This window comes from Meriones unguiculatus, chromosome 3 (assembly GCF_030254825.1).
Source record: "Meriones unguiculatus strain TT.TT164.6M chromosome 3, Bangor_MerUng_6.1, whole genome shotgun sequence".
NCBI lineage: Eukaryota > Metazoa > Chordata > Mammalia > Rodentia > Muridae > Meriones > Meriones unguiculatus.
Window position 1 is genome coordinate 124,095,101 of NC_083351.1, and position 26,832 is coordinate 124,121,932.

At 40.6% G+C, this 26,832-nt stretch overlaps 1 pseudogene; it reads right to left on the minus strand.

Moving 5' to 3' along the window:
- Positions 1-11,951: 11,951 nt before the first annotated feature.
- The window catches only part of LOC110566049 (UDP-glucuronosyltransferase 3A2-like), a 38,406-nt pseudogene continuing 23,525 nt past the window's right edge, over positions 11,952-26,832 (minus strand).

Below are 26,832 nucleotides of genomic sequence, written 5' to 3' on the forward strand. Positions count from 1 at the left end.
CCTCCTCCCCTTTCATCTGACCCTGTTTTATCAGGTATCTTCAGGACTGGCTGCAAAGTCCTCCTCTGTGGCCTAGCAGGACTGCTCCTCCCTTGGGGGCGGAGGGGGGGAGATCAAAGAGCCTGCCATTGAGTTCCTGTCAGAAATAGTCCCTGTTCCCCTTACTATGGGAAATCAATTGGCTACTGAGCTACCACGGGCTTCATCCGAGTAGAAGTTCTAGGTTATATCAATACATGGTCCTTGGTGGAGTGTCAGTCTCAGAAAAGACCCCTGTGCCCGCATATATTTGGTCCTTGTGGAGCTCCTATCCTTTCCACGTCAATGGAGGAAAAGAAAGCCTCTAGAGGAGTTCATAGGAAAGAACCAAAGAATGAAACATCCACATGGGAGGGAGTTTCCTCCATTAGTGGATTTACATAAGAAGGTGGCAAAGTACATTCAAGAAGGTGGCTCCTCTTTGTCTGAATAGAAAAGTTGAAGTGACAGAACTGGTTTCATTGAGATGACATGTACAGATGAGAGAAAACATGTAGAAAAGAAGGCATTAGCCGGTGTGGTAGTGCACTTCTGTGATCCCAGCACTCAGGGAGGCAGATGAAAGATGATCATGATCCTTATGAGTTTAAGGCCAGCCTGCTCTACAATTCAAGTCCAGGAAGACAACGCTACACAGAGAAACCCTGCTTCAAAAACCAAAAATTAAGTTGTTTCCGGTTTTCTTCTTCTTCTGATGTCCATCCTCTTTGCCTTTCAGGATGGGGATTGAGCATTTTAGTCAGGGTCCTCTCTCTTGATTAGTTTCTTTAGATGTACAGATTTTAGTAGGTTTATCCTATGTTATATGTCTATATGAGTAAGTATATACCATGTGTGTCTTTCTGCTTCTGGGACAGCTCACTCAGGATGATCCTTTCCAGTTCCCACCATTTACCTGCACATTTCATGATTTCCTTATTTTTCGCTGCAGAGTAATATTCCATTGTGTAGATGTACCACAACTTCTGCATCCATTCTTCAGTTGAGGGGCATCTGGGCTGTTTCCAGCTTCTGGCTATTACAAATAAAGCTGCTACAAGCATGATTGAGCACCTGCCACAGAGGACCTCTGAAAGGCTCGGCCCTGCAGACTATCAAAGCAGATGCTGAAACTTATGGCCAACTGTTGGGCAGAGTGCATGGAATCTTCTGTAAGAAGTGGGAAATAATAAGATCTGGAGAGGACAGGAACCTCACAAGGAGAGCAACAGAACCAGAAAATTTGAACACAGGGATCTTCCCAGAGACTCATACTCCAACCAAGTACCAGGCATGGAGAACCCCGGGCACAGATGTAGCCCATGGCAGTTTAGTGTCCAAGTGGGTTACATAGTAATGGGAAGAGGGACTGCCTCTGACATAATCTGATTGCCTGCTCTTTGATCACCTCCCCCTGAGGAGGGAGCAGCCTTACCAGGCCACAGAAGATGACAATGCAGCCACTCCTGATGTTATCTGATAGACTAAGATCTGAAGGAAGGAGAGGAGGACCTTCCTTATCAGTGGACTTGGGGAGGGGCATGCATGCAGAAAGGGGAGGGAGGGTGGGACTGGCAGGGGAGGAGGGAGGGGCTTATGGGGGATACAAAGTGAATAAAGTGTAATTAATAAAATAAAATAAAATTTTAAAAAGAATGATAATAAAAAAACAAAAATCAAAAACAGAAAAAAAGAAGGAAGGAAGGAAAAAAGAAAGAAAGAAAGAGAGGGAGAGAAATAAAGAAAGAAACTTGAAAGGCACCTCTTCCACTTTCGAGGGAATTGCTCTAGCCCATCATTTATCTAGCTGTGAATTATCTACCATGCACAGCTCAAACACAGTCCAAAATATATAAAGAACTCAAGAAATTAAACTCCAGCAAACCATTAAAAATGGGATACAAAACTAAACAGAATTCCCAACAGAGGAATGTCAAAGGGCAGAGAAGCATTTAAATCAATGTTCAACATCCTTAGTCATTAGGGAAAAATGCAAATCAAAGCTACTCTGAGATTCCATCTGATACCCATCAGAATAGCTAAGATCAAAAACTCAAGGAATGACAAACGCTGGAGAGGTTGTGGAGAAAGAGGAACCTTCCTTCACTGCTGGTGGGAATGTAAATTTGTACAACCACTTTGGAAGTCAATCATGCATTTTCTCAGAAAATTAGGAATAGTGCTACCTCAAGATCCAGCTAATCATACTAAAACCTGTACACCTAAAGAAGCTAAGCAAGGAGGAGGACCCTGGGTAAGATGATCAATCCTCATTCAGAAAGGCAAACAGGATAGACATCAGAAGGAGGTGAAAACAAAGAACAAGATATGAGCCTCTACAGAGGACCTCTGAAAGACTCTGCCCAGCAGGGTGTTAAAGCAGATGCAGAGACTCATAACCAAACTTTGGGCAGAGTGCAGGAAATCTTATAAAAGGAAGGGGAGATTTTTAAGATCTGGAGAGGACAGGAGGTCCACAAGGAGAACAACAGAACCAAAAATCTAGGCCCAGGGGTCTTTTCTGAGACTGATACTCCAACCAAGGACCATTCAGGGAGAAAACCTAGAACTCCTGAACAGCTGTAGCCCATGGCAGCTTAGTCTCCAAGTGGGCTTCCTAGTAAGGGGAACAGGCGCTGTCTATGACATGAACTCAATGGCTGGCTCTTTGATCACCTCTCCTGGAGGAGGGAGCAGCCTTGCCAGGCACAGAGGAAGACAATGAAAGACAGTCCTGATGAGACCTGATAGGTTAGGGTCAGATGGAAGTGGAGGAGGACCTCCTCTATCAGCGGACTGGGGAAGGGACATGGGAGGAGATGAGGGCGGAGGAGAGGGCAGGATTGGGAGGGGATAAGGGTGGGGCTACAGCTGTGATACAAAGTGAATAAATTGTAATAAATAAAATATTATATTATAAAAAAAGAAAATTTTTAAAAATGTAAAAAAAAAAAAAGATCCAACTATTCCACTCTTGGGCATGTATCTGAAAGATGCTCAATCATACAAGGACATTTTCTCAACTATGTTCATAGCAGCTTTATTTGTAAAAGCCAGAATCTGGAAACAACCTAGATGTCTCTCAACAGATGGAAGGATACAGAAACTACACAATGGAATACTATTCAGCTATTAAAAACAAGGAAATCATGAAATTTTCAGGCAAATGGATAGAAGTAGAAAAGGTCATCATGAGTGAGATAACCCAGACCAAAGACATGCATGGAATATACCCACTTATAAGCAGATATTAGCCATATAATACAGGAGAACCATACTACAATCCACATACTTAAAGAATCTAACCAACAAGGAGGGCCCTAGGGAGGATGCTTAATTCTCATTCAGAAGGGCAAAGGGAATAGTCACTGAAAGAAGTTGAAAAGAGGGAACAGGAGATGTCCTTGAAAGACTCCACCCAGCAGGGTATTCAAGCAGATGCTGAGACACACAACCAAACTTTGGGCAGAGCACAGGGAGTTATATGAAAGAGTTGGGGAGTAGAAGGACCTGGAGGGGAGAGGAGCTCCATAAGAAGACCAATAGAGCCAACAAAACTAAGGCCCATGGGGGACTGTAGAAACTGATGTACCAACCAAGGACCATGCATGGAGAGGACCTAGACCCCCTGCTCAGATGTAGCCATTAGGCAGCTCAGTCTCCATGTGAGTTCCCTAGTAAAGGGAACAGGGGCTGTCTCTGACATGTACTCTGTTGCAGGCTCTTTGATTCCTTCCCTCTGGTTGACTGCAGGGGGAGCAGGCTTCCCAGGCCACAGAGGAAGATATGCAGGCAGTTCTAATGAGACTTGATAAGCTGGGGTCAGCTGGTAAGGGAGGAAGGCTCTGCCCTTCTGAGAAATGGGGGGGGGGGGAGGTAGTGGATGGGGGGGAAGAGGGAGGAAGTATGAGTCCAGGAGGAGATAAGGGAGGAGACTACAATAGGGATCTGAAGTGAATGAAGTATTAAAAATTTTAAATTTAAAAAAATCAATATGCTAGTGCAAATAGAAGCCATGCCTCAATGAAGGTCTGAAAGAGCAATGCAATGGTGTAACCCCCCCCCCCAAAAAAAAAAAAAAAAACAAACCCAGAATTCTCACATGAGCCTCACTGGAGAGTTTCAGTAGTTTGTATTTGAAGACAAACTATAGGATTGGGAACTCCCTTTCATTGTTCCTGGATCTTGTAACTCAGCCCAGCTCTAACTTGGGGTCTCAGACTCAATCAGGAGTGTAGACTCCAGTACAAACTGTGGCTGACTCTCCTCAGTGGAAGTACTCTACCTGTGTGTCTGGCAGGCAGTGCTCATGGTGGAGTGTTAGTATGGTTCCCCCACACAGCATAATATCCAGATGAATAAATAAAAATGAATGTTTATGCCCACACAACACAGATATCAGTCACATGGGATCTTGGGAAATGCCCTTTCTCTCCCTACTGATTTCGTGCCTACAGCTGAAAATATCCTATAAAAGATGTTTCGTGGAAAAGCACCCACATGCATCATTGGAACACAATTGGTGGTTCATTTCAAACTTGATTTTAGCGTTAGACCTCTCAAAGTTGCCATGAATACAGCCATTCATTTTGATGATGCTGGTTAGGTCTCTCTGGGGAACATTGTAAATATGAGAAACTGAGAAAGACACCCATCATCCTCAAGGGAAGTAAAGCAATAACCAAAAAAAGAAGACTGGGAGAGAGGTGGTAGAGGGGCTAACCAAAACTAAAGATTATATAAAAACCATATGGAAATGTACTACTTTTAAAATTTTTATTAATTACAGTTTATTCACTTTGTATCCCAGATGTAGACCCCTCCCCCATCCCCTTCCAATCACACCCTCCCTCTTCTCCTATGTCCCTCCTCTAGTCCAGTGATAGGGGAGGTCCTCCTCCCCTTCCATCTGACCCTAGTCTATCAGGTCTCATCAGGACTGGCTTCTTTTTCCTCCTCTGTGGACTGGTACTTTAAAAGTTAATTTTAAAAAGAGAGACAAAAAAGAAAAACAACCTAAAAGGGCCAGTGAGATGGCTCAGCCATTTAAGGTACCTACTGCCAAGTCTGATGGCCTGAGTTTGATCCACAGGACTCAGATACTGGAAAGGAGAGCCAGCTCCTGCAAGGGAGAGTTACAAAAAGGAAAGAAAGTAGATAAGGGAGATGAAGGACATGGAGGAATAAGTGTAACCAAAATGCATTATGTATGTGTATGAAATTGTTTATAAAATTTTTCAGCACTGTACTCCTAGCTACCAACCTAGAGGAAATAGTTTTTATATAGAGATGTGTATGCATGTACATATATATGTTTGTGAGCATATATATGAGTGTGTGTGAATATATATTTGTACATGTATGTGCATGTACAAAGCATTCACAACAGGTTATTTTTTTAACTACAGAAAACTATAACTAGCCTGGAGTCTATCAATAGGAAACTAAAGAAGTTAATGTGATAATGCACACAATAGAATATGACTCAGAAATACAATGAATTATTCACAAACAGTGCGAATGAATCTTTATATAATAACTTTGTTTAAAACAACACAATAAAAGAATATCTAATGATCCCCTTATGTAAAATCCAGAAAATACAAATTAATAGTAACATTATTTATTGACAACCAATGGCTATTAGGAAGCAAGATGGCCAACAGCAAAGATTATGAAGAACTAGGAAGGAGAAATCTTCTGTGATTCTATAGTGATGATAAATCTTCACTATATTCAGATATATAAATATAGACAGATATAGTATATGTATAATTACTGATTTTAATTATAAGTTTTTTAATAATAACCCAATAAAATACTTTCTGAAATAAAATGTGACCAAAAGAAAATTGTAGACTTAGATTTTTCACCAAAGCTAATTTATTTTGGGTTCTTAAGCATCTTTACCTCTCTTCCAATGCCATAGTTTTAGGCAGAAGATTAATAGGGAAAAGGGCAATAGTCCTCTTTTATCTTCTTCCTGCTGATCAGGGTTGATAGGTTGTTAGGAGATTACCAGACTCAGACATCAGGATACCAGCACTCCAGTCTAAAGGCCAACACCAAACAGCAACATGAAGTCAGTGAAAGCCGCAAGATTCAGTTGGATTGTCTAGTGATGCTCTCTGGAACGTTTCTCTCTGCATCAAATATTGAAGTATGAAGATTAGTGCAGTGATGTCAATCCAAAAAATATGTCTCACTGTGCATGGGCCTCCATATAAGTTCTCTCCTCAGAGGTCACCTGTGGATGTTCTCCACTGGCCAAAGTCACACCCCTCACACATGAGAGCTCACAGCAAAACATCACATGCCCTCTCACCAGCCAACCTGGGCAAAACGTTAGGTGCCCAACTTGCAGAAAAACATCGTATGACAAAACCCAGTCTTCAGGGAAACCAGAAATTCCACTTCAGGAAATAATAGACAGATCTGCTTTGTGTTTTAAATGACTAAAAACAAAACCAGAAATACTATCTGGAGGAAAAGTTCATCACACATTGTTCATTAAGAAATATAGGACACTCAGTCTAATTGGACTTAGTTTTCAGAAATCAGATCATGGAGAAAGTATTCAAAACTGCTCAGACATTCCCCTCAAGGGAGAAAATTGAATTCAGATTTTTAAAAGGACAAAACAGCTGGCAGGAAATTACAAATTGAAATAGCAAGGACAGTGATTCATGAGGGAACAGACTGGTTTGTGAGACAAAGTCTGGAGTTGGAGATTTCCTAGAAACAGGTCAATCCAAACTCACCAGTCCCTCCTCAGTTCAGCAATGATTTACAGAAACAGTCAAGTGGAATGATTATCCGGAGGGTACACATGGCCCCTCTCAATGCCCTTATCCTTGAGAGTTTCAATTGATTTTAAACAATCAACATTGTGATTGTGATTTTTATAATTCTCTCTCTCTCTCTCTCTCTCTCTCTCTCTGTCTGTCTCTGTCTCTCTCTGTCTCTCTCTCTCTCTCATACACACACACACACACACACACACACACACACACCCCACATGAAACCTTGTCTACCATTCATGGTGCTTGAAGATACATTACCAGAGAGAAATGTTTTCATCAATATTACCCAGCTACAAAACCTGAGACCTACAACAGCAATCTGTCTACAACTAATATTTGTGTAACAGTGGTACAAATGTAAAAAGAGTAACCTACTATGTTTTTATTGTATTTAAGTACCACTCCAAGAGACAGAATACATATCTGATACTTGGCTAAAATGGCCAAGAATCTGAGACTAGGTAGACTATGGACCTAGGGGAAAATCTAATAATATTATATTATTCTGCTAAAAGAACACAGCAATAAAATGGTTCCTTATGACATATTGCTATACATGTAGATCACTGTCTCACTCATCCATCATCAGAGAAGCTTTTTCTTGTAGTAGTTGGAAACTAACACAGAGACTCACAACTGCACAATGTGTAGAGAGTAACAGACTTTGGAGCACTCAGTCCTTCATGGGGTATCTTCATCAAACTCCTCCCCTCAAGGCTAAAATCTAAACCTAGGAAGAGGTGAAAAGATCGTCAGAGCCAGAGGTGGTGGATGACTCCAAAGAAACAGTAGTTGTGTCTTCCGTACACAACAGGACTAATATGCATATGAACTCGCAGAGACTGTAGCAGTGTGTGCGCAAGACCTGCATGGGTTCGAGCCAGACAGAATTCCAGCACTGAGAAGGGGAAGGAGGTGTTAAGCTACTCCCAATGAAAATCTCACAATGTGTGACAGCTCCAAATATTAGTACCCTTTGCAAAGCATCCTGAAATACTTTTCATGACCTCTGGTATCAGGCAGTGTTCTGCGCACTCTGGTCATGTTTACTGTACCTGAATAGCCTATAAATCATTTTTCCGTAGTTCCATATACATTTCCACAAATAAATGTTTGAATAATCACAAATAAACTTAAAGGAGACTTTCAGGTATAAGGAACCGTTCTCTACTCACAGGACTCATAGTATAATATGCCTGCCAATAGCTGTTCCAGATCCTGAAGGAGTGAGTGGGCAGAACTTTCTATTTAAGATAGTGGCCTTACTGTCAGGGTCATCGTCAAGGCCTAGTTCAGGTCCTAGAGGGTATAAAGTTCTGCAAGATTCCTGAATCCAGACCAGAGAAACCAGTATCTGAAAGAGTGCAAGTGGTATTCTGATACAACAAGGAGTAATTGACGATATCATGACTACCAGAAATCTTGGAGGACAGAGATAGGGCTCAGCAGGTAAAGATGCCTACCACCGAGCCTGCTGGCCAGAGTTCAGTCCCTAAGACTCACACTGTGGAAGAAAAGAACCAACTTCTGCAAGTCGTCATTCTATCACCTACCTGGCATGGCAGGCACATACACAGAGACAAAGTTAAATGTAATTAAAACAATCTAAACAAAGAGTTTAAAAGCATTACTGCTTTAAAAAGTGGTGCAAAATTAGAGCACCAAAGTCACAAAACATTAGATACAACCTCAGTTGGGCATGATATTCACATGTCACTCAGATTCCTGACTCATAACTGAAATGCACCCACACAGCATAAATATATCCATTTTAATTTAAACAGTGAGGTTACATTCAATACTCTCATAATTCTGTATAACTATTACCACTATATCACTCTCAGCCTTTCCCTACTGATCTTACTGGAAACCACCGGCTTTTTTGGCCTATTTATCCATTCTTTTTTTTTTTTTTTTTTTTATTATCAGTTACATTTTATTAACTCTGTATCCCAGCCGTGTCCCGATCCCTCATTCCCTCCCAGTCCCTCCCTCCCTCCCTCCCTCATCTCCACCGTAAAGTTTCGTGTAATTAGAATGACAACACTATATGGCCCTTTGTGTTTGCTTTTTTCCATTTAACAGAGTGTTTTCAAATTTAGCCAATTATAAAATGTATCATTACCTCGTTACCCCTCTTAAACAGCTAAAAAAAATCAATATATGATACAAATTGTTTAGCAATGAAATATAGGCTGTTTCTGTCTTTGAGCTACATGATAATAGTCCCATGATTATGTGTGTACAAGTATGCAATTGAGTAACTCCAATTGCTGAAAGTATATACTTGAAGACGGAACAGTTGTGAGATGAACCAGTGAGATGGTTCAATAAGCCAGGCTGCTTATTGTACAAGCCTGGTGACCCAAATTCCATCCCTGAAGCCCATGTTAAAGTAGAATGAACCGATTCTACAAAATTGTCCTTTGAGCTCCCCATAGCTAGGGTGCCCACACACATACAAACACAATATAGATAATAAAATAAAATTTAAAATGTATTTTATTTATTCTCTGAGAATTTCACACATTTATAGAATATCTTTTGATCCTGTCTAAACTCCTGCTTTCTTTAATGATTGTGTGATGTAGCAAATGAACCTTAAATTTTTGACTGACCTCCAGTTTTCAGCAGCTTTTGCTTTATTTTCTATTCATAGCAGTACTGAACTCATTACTCAGCAGGCTAATGATGCCTTCACATGAGTTAAGAAGGATCCCTATCTTTCATTTCATTATTCATTTCAGAATGACTGGTGTGGATTACTGTTTAGATATTGAGTAGAACTCACAAGTTTGGCTGGGTGATCTGGGCTATTTTTATGGACAGGTTTTTTAGTACTGATTCATTCCATCTACTTCTGATTGTGTTTATTCAGATTTGTTGTTGTCATTGTTCTCCGAGCAGTGGTGTTCGCATGTGTCCTCTTCAGAACTTCACCATTTCTTCTATGTGGTCTAACTTGCTCATGTCCAATTTTTGCAGCATTTCTTTGCAGTCTTTATTATTGCTCTAACCTATGTCTGTGATAGCTAACATTTATTGGCAACTCAATAGAAGTTAAAATCACCACAAAAACAAGGCTCTGAGCATCTGTGAAAGAATTTTTTGTTTGGGTTCACTGTGGTATGAAGACTCATCATAACTGTGGGCATCGCCATTCTATGGGCTGAACTGAGCAACAGTATTCACCTTTCTTGCCTCTTGACTGTAGATGTAATCTATCAGGTTCAACAGCTACGACTTCCCAGCTATGTTAAAAGAGTCCTCACACTGTGAACCTAAATAACCACCCTTTCTTCCCCTGAGTTGTTCTGTCAGATATTTTATCACAGCAACAAACCGTTTACAGAAAAGCAGTGCCAAGGCACATAATAAAAACCTGGCCATGTGATTCATCCACTTTGCAACTGGTGTTCAAGAAGGATGTAGAAGAGTTTGAGAATCCCTGCAATATTGTAAGCAGAGTTAAACTGGCCATTATACCGGAAGTATAGACCAGAAGGTCAGCAAGGAATGCAGACAGTGCACACCTGGCTTATGAGGTATCAGAAGGGCAAATGAGTCTATAGGGAACTGGACTGGAAGCCGTTCAAGGGACTGGAAGCCTCAGTGCGTCCAACAACAAAAGCCAGAAAGTAGAGCAAGTTCCTGAGAAAATGGAGCCATTTCCCTTTTTCTAAGCTGCTCTGGGGATTCCATTACACAGGCTTGTGTCAGAATTATAGACTTAAAACTGCAGCACCTCCGCTTCCAACATGAGAGAAGCAAGACAATCAGAGACATGCTTTAAATTTCTTAGAGAGGCACCTTAGTTGGACCTTTCAAGAATCTCATCTGGGAGGCCTGGAGCAGGTGGTCCTCCTAGCAAAACACATTTCAGTGGGTGCGTTCTTCCAAAGCAAACCTAGAAATGTATTCAGACATGAGAGAGAACCTCTGTTCCCCATGTCAGAAAATCTCATAGACCTGTCAGTCCTGTATGTTATGACCTTGTTATCCTAACAGTTGGTCTAATGTTCTTTTAAAATGTATAGGCCTTATCCTTGTTAATTCAAATGCTGATTTCCCCACCAACTCTCTGGTTTCAATCCGAATATTGCATTGTGATACTCATTATAAGCATCCTGTCTCAACTCTTGTGTAAACAGGACGAAATAAAGCAACTAGATACAATGTTGTGCAATGGGAGGAGCCAGAGGACAGGAAAGAGGGGAGGAGTTAGAGAGCAGGAAAGGGTGGGAGAAGAAGGGGCAAGGAGAGAGCAAGGAGAGCAGAGCTGGAGGAGAGATCTTGGAGGATGTGGAGCATGAACCAGACCTAAGATTTCACAAAAAGCAAATATAAATGTTAGGAAATCTAAATGTTAGGAAACTGAGGGCTTGGAGGTTTAGGAGAGAGTAAATATTGCCCAGCATTGTGTTCTAGGTTAACTAAAAACCCAGTCTCTGTGTGGTGATTTGGTTATACAGCTGCTGAAAATTAGCAGCAAGCATTACTAGAAGATAAACCAATAGTAAATATTAATAACTCTTACAACACCTAACCTTTGTTTTTTTCTAAAAACGATAAACGTTAAAAACATATCAAGAATTTACTCTATAAATTAATGGTGTTATCAAACTTGTTCAAAAAAAGAGTTTGTTTGATGAGCAATGATCAATGCAGAGGGACTGGTAACTTGTCACGTGCTGAAAATAAGTGAGTACTGAGTGCTCAGCTTTAAATGACCTATATCAACCACAGAGAAAGAGAACGCGCTCAGGGATGGATAAAAGGACTGAAAGAACTTAAGAGCCAGAAGAGAACTAGGAGTCCTGTGAGAGTGCCATAAACATTGTCTTATGGACAGGCCATTACATTAACATTCCCACATGCACAGGGGTGGTGTTTAGGGAGTCTCCACCACAACTGAGGAGCTGTTGGTGGTTAATGGCTGCTAGCTTCTGCAGTGTAACTACTGGGAGGTTGCCCATGGTCTAGTAAATAGCCCTGCACTCATGTTCATGTCAGCAATACTAACAATTCAGTGGGCCATTAATAAAAAGGGGAACTAAAAAACACAACCCAATGCTTACAAAAGTGCTATGAAGCAAGAAAGTTGCCTCAAAATTACTTTGGTGAGTAGAATGGAAGTCCAGAAGCTGGGATCAATAAAGTGAAGACAGGTATTTTCTCACTACCCATGTTGTTATAGAGTTTGGGCAGGAATACTATGAGCATAATATTGTTTATGCATTGTGCTCTATGAGTGTAATATTGATTATGCATTGTGCTTCACAGCGGGGGGTACATTTCAATTTTTCTATCAATAGTGTTAACTGTCGTTAAAGTTTGATTTTGTGTACAGAATTTGCAACCTTCCATGCTCGGTAAATAATTTCCACGGTACCATATTGAACCCTCATGAACTATTATGTATCAAGTAATTGTCTTTACCCGGTTTCATTTTCATCTTGCCATAATTTCCTCACTGAGAGAGCTCCAAATTTGGTGCTAAATCCATTGCATTTCCTGCATCCCCCTTCCATTGCCTTATCATTTATGGACTTAAGTTTACCTGATGTCAGTACTAAGAATACACTATTATTTTTAATAAAATATAATCTGCTCTAACTATTTTTCATGTTGCCCCAGCAGATGCTTCATCATTTTAGAACATTTCCCTTCTCGCTGGTACTTGATGCTCATACTGAATTTACCCTGTCTCAGTCATTAAATCACACATTTTAAAGAATGTGGGGGTAATTGCTACTTACTGGCAGGATGCACACACAAAGTAGTAGAATAAATGAAATAAAGTATTCCTCCGCAGAGAAAGGTGAAACCATCAAGACTGTGTCTAAAAGACAGTATCTAGAGAGCAAGATTTTCTGGAAGTTGTTTCTGAGCAGGGAATCCTGAGTTACAAGAGGGTCAAGATGACCAAGTGAGGCACACTGGATTTCTACAGATGTATAGAAAAATGTAAGAGTTAATATTATGCTGGGGAAAAAAGAGTTCTGTGGTGTAGTGGGGAAACCTTTGATGGTTCAGAGTACCCCCAACAACAGCTTCACCCCTCGCCATCAGTCACGTCTTAATGTCATATCTTCTTCATCTTCTTGGCTCCACTCAGATACCTGGTCACAGCACCAAGAACGTTTTCACAAAGCCATAAGGTTCCCAGAATGAGTCCTAAAAAGAACAGGATGACGTCCAGGAAGTACAGCCCCTACCATGGCCTCTGAAGAACATAGGGCTTCAGGTGTGCTGCACCCCCTGTCAGCAGAATGTGGTCAATCCATCCCAAAAGCCTCTGGGCAGGGGGCAGGGGTTGGGTGTGTCCGATCACTCTGGCAGCCATTGCTGCAGACTGGTACCTGTGGGTCCAAACACAAAGGATATTACAGTGATGTGTCAATACTTTGAGACCTCATATCTCCCATTGCCCCTACACACACACACACACACACACACACACGTTTCTATTCTGTTCCTGTAGGTGGCTTGCATATTGACATGACCATGCCTGCCATTAGCTGGATCTACTTGAAAAGTCTAATACAATCCTTCCCACTAAGATCAGTAATTAACCCTACAAGTACTAAGCTATTTAAAAAAATTACTATATAAGGATTAGACCCTACCTCTTTTATTAAATAATTAGGATATTAGAGCTAATGTAATTATCATATATATGGAGCAATTACCCTGAACCAATGTAGACTAACTGACAAATAATACTCTGAAGAATTTGAAGCCAAGAATTGTGCCTTGTTTCCTTCTTACAACAATAGAGTATCATATCATTCAGGACTGGTTTTCCCAACTCAAGCTCCACATTTACACATTATGCATGGTAGTATCCTATGCTTGATTTAAGGATTTTTTTTTATTAATGTGTGTGTGTGTGCATGTGTAAGGGCATAAGCACACACACTAGTCTATGTGCACATGAATACAGCTTCCTATGAAGGTCAAAAAAGGTTATTAGATTCCCCTGGAACCTTATGGTTTTATGGCTGTGAGTCCTATAGCATCGTACAGGAAACCAAACTCCAGTACTCCTTAAGAACAGCAAGAGCTGTTAACCGCTGAACCAGAGCTCCAGGGCCCTGCACTTTGTTTCAAACTTATTAGGCGAAAGGAGAGTCCTCACATTTGCATTTTAACAAACTGCATAGTTGGCCCTAAAGATACACTGTATCAATTACACTCCACTCCAAAATGCCTCTATTATGGGGCACAATGAGTAAGGGCCACTCAGAATTTGATTACCTGAAAATCCAAGGAAAGTCTAAATGTTCTTAAGGAAACGAACATCCACCACAGAAAGGCAACGGCCAGCATCACACAGAATTCTCATGTGAGAATTCACAACACATAAGACTGCAAATACATACAACTTCCCTGGAGCCTACCAAGTGTTCTAGGTCTTATACCTTCTGTTACATGTTTTTTTTGTTTGTTTGTTTGTTTGTTTCTCTGTCTAACAAGAGCTGCCTGGGTGCCTAACTATAAAGGAATGTGTAAAATCTGGAGAACCGACTCAGGTTTGTGCCCTTGAAACTTCAGTATTCATTCTCTCTTAGTTAAGGGGGAAAGTATTTGTTTCTCTTTAAGTGAGTTCACTGTGTTCCACTAACAGGCGTCTACCTTGAACTGCCCAGAGCCCATCTCTTTGAGTCTGAATAGAAAACCATTAACTACCTTTTTAGTGGCAGCCCTTTGCTAGGCACTGGGAAGACAGTGAAAGACAAGAGGACACACAGTGAAGTTTCCACAGTACAATAAAGTACAAAGTGTGTGTGGGTGACATAATGGTGAGCATAGCTGCCTTCCAATAAGGTACAAAAATAAAGAAAACTGCAGAAAAATAGTGTTTGTAGCCCCTAAGTGTTAAAAAGGAATTTATGTAAAAAAAAAAAAATTCTGGCATGATAGGAGGCTGTGAAAACCAATGAGGTAAAAAGGTGATGTCAGGGATGAGATCTGAATCTCATGGAGAAGCTATTCCCTAAAGAGAATGGACGAGTATGAATAGGCAAGAAGTGAGGAAGAAAAGGAGAAGCATGTGGTGTGTTTGTAGACACCACCTCCTGCATTAAAGAAAAACATCATCTTACTCAAGGAACCCCTAACTTATTTTCAGCATCTCATCATAATTTTGACAGTGTTACCCCGAGGTACTTTATGTAATTGGTGGCTATTGTGAAGGCTGTTGTTTCCCTAATTTCCTTCTCAGCCTCTTTGTCTTTGGTATACAGGAGGACTTCAGATTTTTTTTTAAAGTTAATTTTGTATCCAGCCACTTTGTTGAAGGTGTTTATCAGCTGCAGGAGTTCCCTGGTAGAATTTCAGAAGACATTGATGTATACTATCATATCGTCTGTGAATCCTGATACGTTGAGTTCATCCTTTCCAATTTGTATCCCCTTGATCTCCTTTAGTTGTCTTATTGCTCTAGCTAGAACTTGAAGTACTATGTTAAAGAGGTATGGAGAGTGGGCAGCCTTGCCTTGTCCCTGATTTTAATGGGATTGATTTAAGTTTCTCTCTGTTTAGTTTGACGTTGGCTCTAGGCTTGCTGTACATTGCCTTTTCTGTGTTTAGGTATGTGCACTGTATCCCTGATCTCTCCAAGACTTCAAATATGAATGGGTAGTTGGATTTTGTCCAATGTTTTTCAGCATCTAAAAAGATGATCATGTGTTTTTTTTTTTCCTTTTAGTTTGTTTATATAGTAGATTACATTGATGGATTTCCGTATATTGAACCACCCCTGCATGCCTGGGATGAATCCTACTTGGTCATGGTGGAATTTATCTTTGATGTGTTCTTTGACTCGGTTTGTGAGTATTTTTTTTTAGTATCTTTTCGTCAATGTTCATAAGGGAAATTAGTCTGAAATTCTCTTTGTTGGGTCTTTGTGCTCTTTAGGTATTAAAGTGACTGTGGACTCATAGAATGAATTTAGTGATGTTCCTTCTTTTTCCATTTTGTGGAATAATTTGAAGAGTATTGGTATTAAGTGTTCTTTGAAGGCCTAGAAGAATTCTGTGTTGAAACCATCAGGCCCTGAGCTTTTGTCGTCGTTGTTTTGTGGTTTTTTGTTTTTGTTTTGTTTTGAATGGGAGGCATTTGATGACTGCAATGACTGCTTCTATTTCCTTGGGGGATACAGGACTATTTAATTTATTTACCTGATCTTGATTCAACTTTGGTAAATGGAGTCTATCAAGAAAAATTGTCCATTTCATTTAAATTTTCAAATTTTGTGGTGTATAGGCTTTTGAAGTAAGATATAATGATTTTTTAATTTCCTCACTGTCTGTCATTATGTCCCCCTTTTCATTTCTGATTTTGTTCATTTGAATATTGTCTTTCTGCCTTTTAGTTAGTTTAGCTAAGGTCTTAATGATTTTCCTCAAAGAACCAGCTCTTGTTTTCATTGATTCTTTGAATTGTTTCCTTTCTTTTTAATTTACTTTCAGGGGACACAGGTCAGCTCTTAGTATCATACACATAATTCCATTTCCTGGGCAATTCTTCGTTATTTAAAAATAGACTCCCCTATAATGCTTGTAGTATTAGCGCTTCATCCACCTTAATGATCATGACACCTGATAGCTACATACCTCTTGTCTTCCATGACTTGTTTTATCGTCCAGACCAGTGACATCTCATTGACATCCTGAAGCTGGATGGAGATTCCATACTTTTTTGTTTCTACTTGGACCATGTTGTAAGGCTGATCAAAGTTAACTGGAAGGCCAACAATGGGAGCTCCATGTTGGATGGCCTCTGTTACACTGCCGATTCCTCCATGGGTAAAAGACAGACGAATTCTTGGGTGAGCTGTTACAAAAAAAAAGGGGGGGGGCTCAATACTTTAGGTTGAAAAGTTTTGGAGAGTCAGTTAAATTAACACCTCAGAGAAAAATAAATTAAAACCAGTGACACTTCTGTGTATAGTTGAGTAAAATCACTGTGTATTATACTTTCTAAAGTTTGAAGAATATGAATCAGGCAGTAATGGACCAGACAAGTTTGTCCTTCCAAACTCTAGTAACTGCCCTATGTTTCTTTTTTTCTTCTTCTTCTTCTTTTTAAATTTTTATTTTTTATATTAATTACAGGTTATTTACTTTGTATCCCAGCTGTAGCCCCCTTCCTCATTCCCTCCCAATCTTACCCTTCCTCCCTCATCTCCTTCCTGCTCCTCTCTAAGTCCACTGATAGGGGAGGTACTTCTCCCCTTCCATCTGACCCTAGCTTATCAGGTCCCACCAGGACTGGCTTCAATGTCCTCCTCTGTGGCCTGGCAAGGCTGCTCCTCCCTTGTGGGAGTGGAGCAGTCAAAGAGCCAGCCACTGAGTTCATGTCAGAGGCAGTCCCTGTTCCCCTTACAAGGGAAGCCACTTGGACACTGAGCTGCCATGGGCTACATCTGAGCAGGGGTTTTAGGTTATATCCATGCATGGTCCTTGGTTGGAGAATCAGTCTCAGAACAGACCCCTCTGCCCAGATATATATGGTCCTTGTGGAGCTCCTATCCTTTCCAAGTCCTACTAACTTCCCTTCTTTCACATGGATTCCCTGCACTCTGCACAAGGTTTGGTTATGAGTCTCAGCATCTGCTTTGATACACTGGTAGGTAGAGTCTTTCAGAGGCCCTCAGTGGTAGGCTCCTGTCCTGTTTCTTGTTTTCTCCTACTTCCAATGTCCATCCTATTTGTCTTTCTAAATGAGGATTGATGATCTTACCCCAGGTCCTCCTTCTTGTTTATCTTCTTTAGGTGTACAGATTTTAGTATGTTTACCTATCTTATGGGTCTAGCATCCACTTATAAGTGAGTATATACCATGTGTGTCTTTCTGATTCTGGGATACCTCACTCAGGATGATCTTTTCTAGATCACACCATTTGCCTGCAAATTTCATGATTTCCTTGTTTTTAATTGCTGAGTACATTTACACAATGAGTACTCCATTGTGTAAATGCACCACAGTTTCTGTATCCGTTCCTCTGCTGAGGGATATCTGGGTTGTTCCCAGGTTCTGGTTATTACTAATAAAGCTGCTACAGACATGATTAAACAAATGTCCTTGTGTACTTGAGCATATTTTGGATATATACCAAAAAGCTTCTGTAAAGCAAAGGACACTGTCATCAGAACAAAACAACAGCCTACAAACTGGGAAAGGATCTTCACCAACCCTATATCTGATAGAAGGCTAATATCCAGAATTACAAAGAACTCAAGAAGTTAAAAAAGCAACAAATGAAGCATCCAATTAAAAAATGGGGTAAGGAGCTAAACAGAGAATTCTCTGTAGAGGAATATAGAATAGCAGAGAAACACTTAAAGAATTGCTCAACTTCCTTAGTCATCAGGGAGATGCAAATCAAAACAACCCTGAGATTTCACCTTACACCCATCAGAATGGCTGATATCAAAATCTCAAGTGACAACACATGCTGGGAAGATTTTGGAGAAAGGGGAACACTACTCCATTGCTGGTGGGAATGTAAATTTGTACAACCACTTTGGAAATCAATCTGGCACTTTTCTCAGACAATTAGGAACAGTGCTTCCTCAAGATTCAGCTTACCACTGGATCCAAAATATGGATATTTTGGATATATAGGCATATATCCAAAATATGCTCAAGTACACAAAGACATTTGTTCAACCATGTTTGTAGCACCTATGTTTCTTAAAAGAAACTAAAATTACTATTGATGAAAAAAATAATTGATCTCTACATGTTTTATAGAATCAGTCCATCTTCTTAGAAAACACCACATAGTTAAACTGTATAGAAAACTGTGCCTTTAATTGATGATTTTTCACCATTATCCTAACTGTGACCTCTTTTTTTTATTAATTATACTTTATTCACTTTGTATTCCCCCATGGCCCCCATCCTCCTTGACTGAGACCTCTTAATTATTAAGTGTAGTAGTGAGAGGTCTCCAAAGGGCAGCTCAGAGACAAAGATATCTGTTGTAGTAAATTATTTATTGATGTTGGGCTATATATTGTTTATTATTAGCTCTATGATTATTACAGCAGTATTATCTAACCCACTATAAAATGAGACACAGACACCTATTAGATTTATAATTGCCCTATTTACCTTGGCCCAGGCAGATATTTCACATACACTGTCTCAATATCCTCACCATCCCTCTTCCAGCACCCATCCAATGCCATCCACATTAATCCTCCCCAGTCAGACTACTATTCATCCATAATCCATGGTACTTGTTTTTATTCTTTATCTAGGCCTTTCCACATCATCACTGAGTCCTTTCTCCAATCCTACGTTAATCCATGGTATTGTCCTCCTTCTCCCTTTCTTCCCATCCATCTCCTCCCCATGATTCTTATGATTCTCTTGTCCTCAAAATCCCAAGAACCTTAGCCATACCTACCCTATTCTGCCCTGCCCAGGTATAGGCTATTTAATGAACCAATCAGGCACAATATTTTAGGCAGGTTTACACAAACAAGAGTAGGTGTGTCCAGCGGGCAGTAACCAGATCCTGAGCATCAGTAATTAGCTTTAGACCAATTTGCAACAGACAACCATTAGCAGGCAAGTCCTTCTCCATGAAATCAAAACTAAGTCAATTTAATAGCCTACTTGGAGGGAACTCAACCTAACATTCCCAAAGCTTAGAACGACTTTAAGCATTGCTGGCATAAAGGTTGTGAACCTGTGTCTTCAAACCTCTCCTGGGTAGGAAGAGTTTTGATAATAATTTGTCCAGTTATGCATATTACATGATACATGATCAACAGGTGCTAAGCAGTTCACTGAAGACAGTGGTAGTGCACTCCTAAGTGTGTCTTGAGTTAGCTTGCCAAAGTGTATTACATTCAAATGTCCTTTCAAGGCCAGACACAGGGCAGTCAAAGTGATGTGACAGAATGCTGTTACTCGTTGGAAACCTGAAACTTGCCATAATAAAAAGAAGGAAGGAAGGAAAGAAAGGAAGGAAGGAAGGAAGGAAGGAAGAAAGAAAGAAAGAAAGAAAGAAAGAAAGAAAGAAAGAAAGAAAGAAAGAAAGAAAGGAGTGAAATGTGAAAGTATGGACTTATTCTCCCAGCTCACCAGCTGGTCATATCTTCTTTGTCCTTTGGGAACTTGCCCATAGCTATCACTAGCAGCTCTTTCTAATGTTAGTTCAAATCCGTATATAGTTAGTTGAGTCCAGGTGACCACCAAATGTATATGAATGTAAAGAGAGAAGACATCCATGCAGTCCTTACCCAGGAGATCATTCCGAGGAAGCCGGTCCACAATTTTCACATTTTTAGCCAACTTGACATCTTTGGGCCAATGAGAAGCATTAAACTTCCAAATCACCCCTTGAGGGAGGTGTGCAAAGGCATTGTTCATTTCCCTGATACTCTTCTTGGCCTGATAGGAGTCCAGTAAAGATCCATGAGAAACGAAAATAAAGCCAGAGTCTCCAAATTTAGCAATGAAGTTCTCCAAGTCCTTGAGAGAGAGAGAACAAAAGAAGTCAATAGGGTTATTTATGATGCTCTTTGAAAATCAGACCATGTATAACATGCTTCCCATGAGCGACTTTTGGAAAGTGTCATGAACTACTTTTCAAAGCTCCTGTCATAGGGCAGTGTCCTATGCATCCTGCGCTTATATGGTCTAGAATCTCGTCTACATGTTTTCCATATAAATAAATTTTGCCTGATCAAAGTGAGTCTGAAGAGGGTTTTAGGGTTTCAGCCAATGCTACAGACTGCATTACACACACACACACACACACACACACCAAAAAAAAAAAAAAAAAAAAACTTTAGAATGTAAGCAGCAGATCCTGGATGTCTGTATTTAACCATATTTTGTGGAATAGCAGTGCTGGAATGATTTGGAATATCCTTCCTAGCTAAATTTCTGGTTCTGGCATCAGGATCATACTCATCACCCATTGCAGGTGGTAGGAGCTATGAAAACTTTGCTATATTCCAAGGCCGACCCAAGATGTGCCATTTGGAAGTGCATGTTAGAGTGTGCTATTCCAGAAAGAAGGTCAAGTTATAAAGCACGCTAAAGCATTTCTCTCCTGAAAAGTGTGGCCACCACAGGATAAGGCTTCTTGTTACCCCATCTAACACACCATTTAGCATGTTTGGCTTCAGTATTTCTTCATGATCAGTCTGACCTTCGTACTCCGTCCCCTGTGTCAGTGGTTTCAGGTTAAAGCTTAAAATTAGAAATACTTGGGAAGATATTTTTAAAGCATTGGATGAAAACCCAAAACTTCAAAGTTGGAATGGTATTAATTTATGGCACTCAGATAATTGAATTCTTTTTGAAGGAAAATTAACTTAAGTGTATTCACTGTAAAGAAAAAATGTGGTTACTTTTAATATATTTTTAACTATATTTTTTTTTTCAATGCAGTTTATTCAGGAACATTGAACAATCCTCGGACCCCGGGGAAAGCCAACCCACAGCTTAAATAGCCTCTGGGTAGCCAACCCAGGCGTGCCACGGGGGCAATGCAGATAGGTCCACATACATAGAAGCAAGCCAGATCCTCGGCCTTAGCCAAATGTGGAGTTGTTCGTGACAGAGAGCACTCACCATCGGGAAGGTGGAAGGGGGAAACCAGCTCCATCTTTAAGGCATAGCATTCCGCAGCTCTCTACAGTTCCCCCTTTTTGTTTTAGACGCATCAGGCAAGAGTAGAGGTCTGATCTCTGATATTAGAAATAAATTGGGACTTTGTACAGATGTTCATTTAGGTGTCATCCACCCAAAGAGCATCAGACCCGTCCGATACCTTTTTCTCAGAGGCGGGACCTGGGGCATCAACCCGCATGCAATCAGACATGCTCTTCTCTGGGTCCAAAGCGGCTGACCCTGAGTGCAGTGCTTAGCCTCGCATCCTGAGCGTATCATTTTAGCTTTTTATGGTATCCAACCATGCTTGGGGAGAATGTCCTGCTTCAATGGCTGTAAAGGCCTGAATGATCATGGCTGCATCACACTGTTGTGAGACTCTAATCTTGCATATATACCACAGGCAAACCAAGGAGACCAACACCAGAAGGCCTGCTAACACTCCCATGCCCACCCATTCCTTCAGATGATTCATGGCTGCAGCAATCCATGTTGATAATCCTGTGGCTAGTCCTGCGTCCACTCCGGTAGAATTTACTGTGACAATGGCCACTCTCAGCTGCTCCATCGTAGTATCGAATTCTCCAGTCCAATTACCTAAAATATAGCTCAACAATTGTTTAGACAGATTTGCAGCGCAGGAGAAATTCTCATGTTGTATGCTAGTGACACAAAGTCCAGCATACTTTCATTGACAGCCAGGTTGAGCGATTTGCCATAGGGTATCAATTTGCTCCTGCAAGAGGTCAAATCTGATTGAACACCATCAAGCTTCCTTTTAGTTGAGCATTAATTCCTTTATGTACAACTAAGGCATGAGCTACATTGGCTAAATGATTATTCAGGGTCTGAGCCGTCTGCCCAGTATGACTCATGGCTAATGCCCTGGTGGTAGCTCCAACAGCCGTCAATGAGATGGTAGTAACAATGGTGGCTGTAGTTCCAAGATCCCTTTTCTGTCTGAAGAGAGTCATAGCGTGAGGGGCATCAATGGGCATAGGCACCCAGTGAGGCATGCGAGTAACCAGGGCATACCTAACTTTACTAGCATTCCAGCATTGGGCAAAAAAGCAAGTATCATTACCACAATTACTTGGCTCTATCTGGCTAATAATGAATAAAAATGGGGGATATAGACAAACAGGTGTGGGCTTATAAGAAATATTATGAGAAGCCTTAACCCCTCCTTGGAATATCCTGCGTCAGTTCTAGAACTAGCAGTGGTGGTGTACGAGGTCTGAGTAGGTTCAGGAGACCATTGCCCCCAGGGGCGAGACGTGCTCCATGCCAATTGACTAACTCCATGTTTTCCTCCAATTTTGAAAGTCATTTAAGGTTCTTAAATTATTTTTTTCCCTTTTTTCTTAAATTTTTCATCAATTACACTTTATTCATTCTGCATCCCCCCATAAGCCCCTCCCTCCTCCCATCCCAATCCCACCCTCCCTCCTCCCTCTGCTTGCATGCCACTCCCCAAGTCGACTAATAGGGGAGGTTCTCCTTTCCTTTCTGATCTTAGTCTGTCAGTTCACATCAAAAGTGGCTGTATTGTCCTCTACTGTGGCCTGGTAAGGCTGCTCCCCCCCGCCCAGAGGGAGGTGATCAAAGAGCAGGCCAATCAGATTATGTCAGAGGCAGTCCCTCTTCACATTACTATGTAACCCAATTGGACTCTGAACTGCCCTGGGCTACATCTGTGCAGGGGTTCTAGGTTATCTCCATGAATAGTCCTTGGTTGGAGTATGAGTCTCTGGGAAGTTCCCTATGTTCAAATTTTCTTGTTCTGTTGCTCTCCTTGTGGAGACCCTGTCCTCTCCAGCTCTTACTATTTCCCAGTTCTTACCTAAAATTCCGTTCACTCTGCCCAACAGTTGCCCATCAGGCTCAGCAGCTGCTTTGATAGTCTGAAGGGCAGAGGCTTTCAGAGGCCCTCTGTTGTAGGTTCCTAGGTTGTTTCCTGTTTTCTTCTTCCTCTGATGTCCATCCTCTTTGCCTTTCTGGATGGGGATTGGACGTTTTAGTTAGGGTCCTCTCTCTTGCTTAGTTTCTTTAGATGCACAGGTTTTAGTGGGTTTGTCCTATGTTGTATGTCTATATGAGTGAGTATATACCATGTGTGTCTTTTTGCTTCTGAGACAACTCACTCAGGATGATCCTTTCCAGATCCCACCATTTACCTGCAAATTTCATGATTTCCTTATTTTTCATTGCTGAGTAATATTCCATTGTGTAGATGTACCACAATTTCTGCATCCATTCTTCAGTTGAGGGGCATCTGGGTTGTTTCCAGCTTCTGGCTATTACAAATAAAGCTGCTACAAACATGGTTGAGCAAATGTCCTTTTTGTGTACTTGAGCCTCTTTTGGATATATGCCCAGTAGTGGTATGGCTGGATCTTGAGGAAGCGCTATTCCTAGTTGTCTGAGAAAGCGCCAGATTGATTTCCAGAGTGGTTGTACAAGTTTACATTCCCACCAGCAGTGGAGAAGGGTTCCCCTTTCTCCACAACCTCTCCAGCATGTGTTGTCACTTGAGTTTTTGATCTTGGCCATTCTCATGGGTGTAAGGTGAAATCTCAGGGTTGTTTTGATTTGCATTCCCCTAATGGCTAATGAGGTTGAGCATTTCTTTAAGTGCTTCTCGGCCATTCGGTATTCCTCTACAGAGAATTCTCTGTTTAGCTCTGTTCCCCATTTTTTAAGTGGATTACTTGGTTTGCTGCTTTTCAGCTTCTTTAGTTCTTTATATATACTGGATATGAGTCCTCTGTCAGATAAAGGGTTGGTGAAGATTCTTTCCCAATCTGTAGGTGGTCGCTTTGTTTTGATGACGGTGTCCTTTGCTTTACAGAAGCTTTTCAGTTTCATGAGGTCCCATTTATTGGTTGTTGCTCTTAGAGCCTGTGCTGTTGGTGTTCTGTTCAGGAAGTTTCCCCCTGTACCAATGAGTTCTAGGGTATTCCCCACTTTTTTTTCAAGCCGATTTAATGTGTCTGGTTTTATGTTGAGGTCTTTGATCCACTTGGACTTCAGTTTTGTGCAGGGTGACAAGTATGGATCTATTTTCATTTTTCTACATGTAGACATCCAGTTAGACCAGCACCATTTGTTGAAGATGCTATCTTTTTTCCATTGTATGGTTTTGGCGTCTTTGTCAAAGATCAGGTGTCCATAAGTGTGTGGGTTTATTTCTGGGTCCTCTGTTCGGTTCCATTGATCCACCATTCTGTTTCTATGCCAGTACCATGCAGTTTTTAAAACTGTTGCTCTATAGTACAACTTAAGATCAGGGATGGAGATACCTCCGGAAGATCTTTTATTGTAGAGGATTGTTTTAGCAATTCTGGGTTTCTTGTTATTCCATATGAAGTTGAGAATTTTCCTTTCCAGGTCTGTAAAGAATTGTGTTGGTAATTTGATGGGAATTGCATTGAATCTGTAGATTGCTTTTGGTAAGATGGCCATTTTTACTATGTTAATCCTACCAAGCCATGAGCATGGGAGATCTTTCCATCTTCTCATATCTTCTTCTAATTCTTTCTTCAGAGATTTGAAATTTTTTTCATACAAGTCTTTGACTTCCTTGGTTAGGGTTACTCCGAGGTACCTTATGTCATTTGTGGCTATTGTGAAGGGTGTTGTTTCCTTAATTTCTTTCTCAGCCCTTTTGTCTTTTGTATACAGGAGGGCTACTGATTTTTTTGAGTTAATTTTGTATCTGGCCACTTTGCTGAAGGTGTTTATCAGCTGTAGGAGTTCCCTGGTAGAGTTTTTGGGGTCACTCACGTATACTATCATATCATCTGCAAATAGTGATAATTTGACTTCTTCCTTTCCAATTTGTATCCCCTTGATCTCCTTCAACTGTCTTATTGCTCTAGCAAGGACTTCCAACACTATGTTGAAGAGATATGGAGAGAGTGGGCAGCCTTGTCTTGTCCCTGATTTCAGTGGGATTGCTTTAAGTTTCTCTCCATTCAGTTTGATGTTGGCTATAGGCTTGCTGTATATCGCCTTTACTATGTTTAGATATGTGCCTTGTATCCCTGATCTCTCCAATACTTTGAACATGAATGGATGTTGGATTTTGTCAAAGGCTTTTTCAGCATCTAGGGAGATTATCATGTGGTTTTTTTCTTTCAGTTTGTTAATATGGTGGATCACATTGATGGATTTCCGTATATTGAACCACCCCTGCATACCTGGGATGAAGCCTACTTGGTCATAGTGGATAATATCTTTGATGTGTTCTTGGATTCAGTTTGCAAGTATTTTATTAAGTATTTTTGCATCAATGTTCATAAGGGAGATTGGCCTGAAATTCTCTTTCTTTGTTGAGTCTTTGTGAGGTTTAGGTACCAAGGTGACTGTGGCTTCATAGAATGAATTTGGTAATATTCCTTCTGTTTCTATTTTGTGGAATAGTTTGAAGAGAATTGGTGTTAGCTCTTCTTTGAAGGTCTGGTAGAATTCTGCGCTGAAGCCATCTGGTCCTGGGCTTTTTTTGGATGGGAGACTTTTGATGACCACTTCTATTTCTTTGGGGGATATAGGTCTATTTAGTTGATTTACCTGGTCCTGGTTCAGCTTTGGTAAGTCAAATCGATCAAGAAAATTGTCCATTTCATTTAGATTTTCAAATTTTGTGGCATATAGACTTTTGAAGTAAAGTCCTAATGATTGTTTGGATTTCCTCAGTGTCTGTAGTTATATCCCCCTTTTCATTTCTGATTTTGTTGATTTGGGTGGTGTCTCTCTGCCTTTTAGTTAGCCTGGCTAAGGGTTTGTCGATCTTGTTGATTTTCTCAAAGAACCAGCTCTTGGTTTCATTGATTCTTTGAATTGTTTTATTTGTTTCCAATTGATTGATTTCAGCCCTGAGTTTGATTATTTCCAGCCGTCTACTCCTTCTTGGTGTGTCTGCTTCTTCTTTTTCTAGGGTTTTTAATTGAGCCATTAGGGTGCTTGAATGAGCTGTCTCGAATTTCTTCTTGAAGGCACTTAGTGCTATGAACTTTCCTCTTAGCACTGCTTTCATTGTGTCCCACAAGTTCGGGTATGTTGTGTCTTCATTTTCATTGATTTCTAGAAAGACTTTAATTTCTTTCTTTATTTCTTCCCTGACCCAGCTGTCATTTAGTAACAAGTTGTTCAGTTTCCATGTGTGTGTAGGCTTTTTGTTATTTCTGTTATTGTTGAGGTCCAGCTTTATTCCATGGTGATCAGACAAGATACATGGGATTATTTCAATCTTCTTGTATCTGTTGAGGCTCGCTTTGTGACCCACTATGTGGTCTATTTTGGAGAAGGTTCCATGAGGTGCTGAGAAGAAGGTAAATTCTTTTGTGTTTGGGTGTAAAGTTCT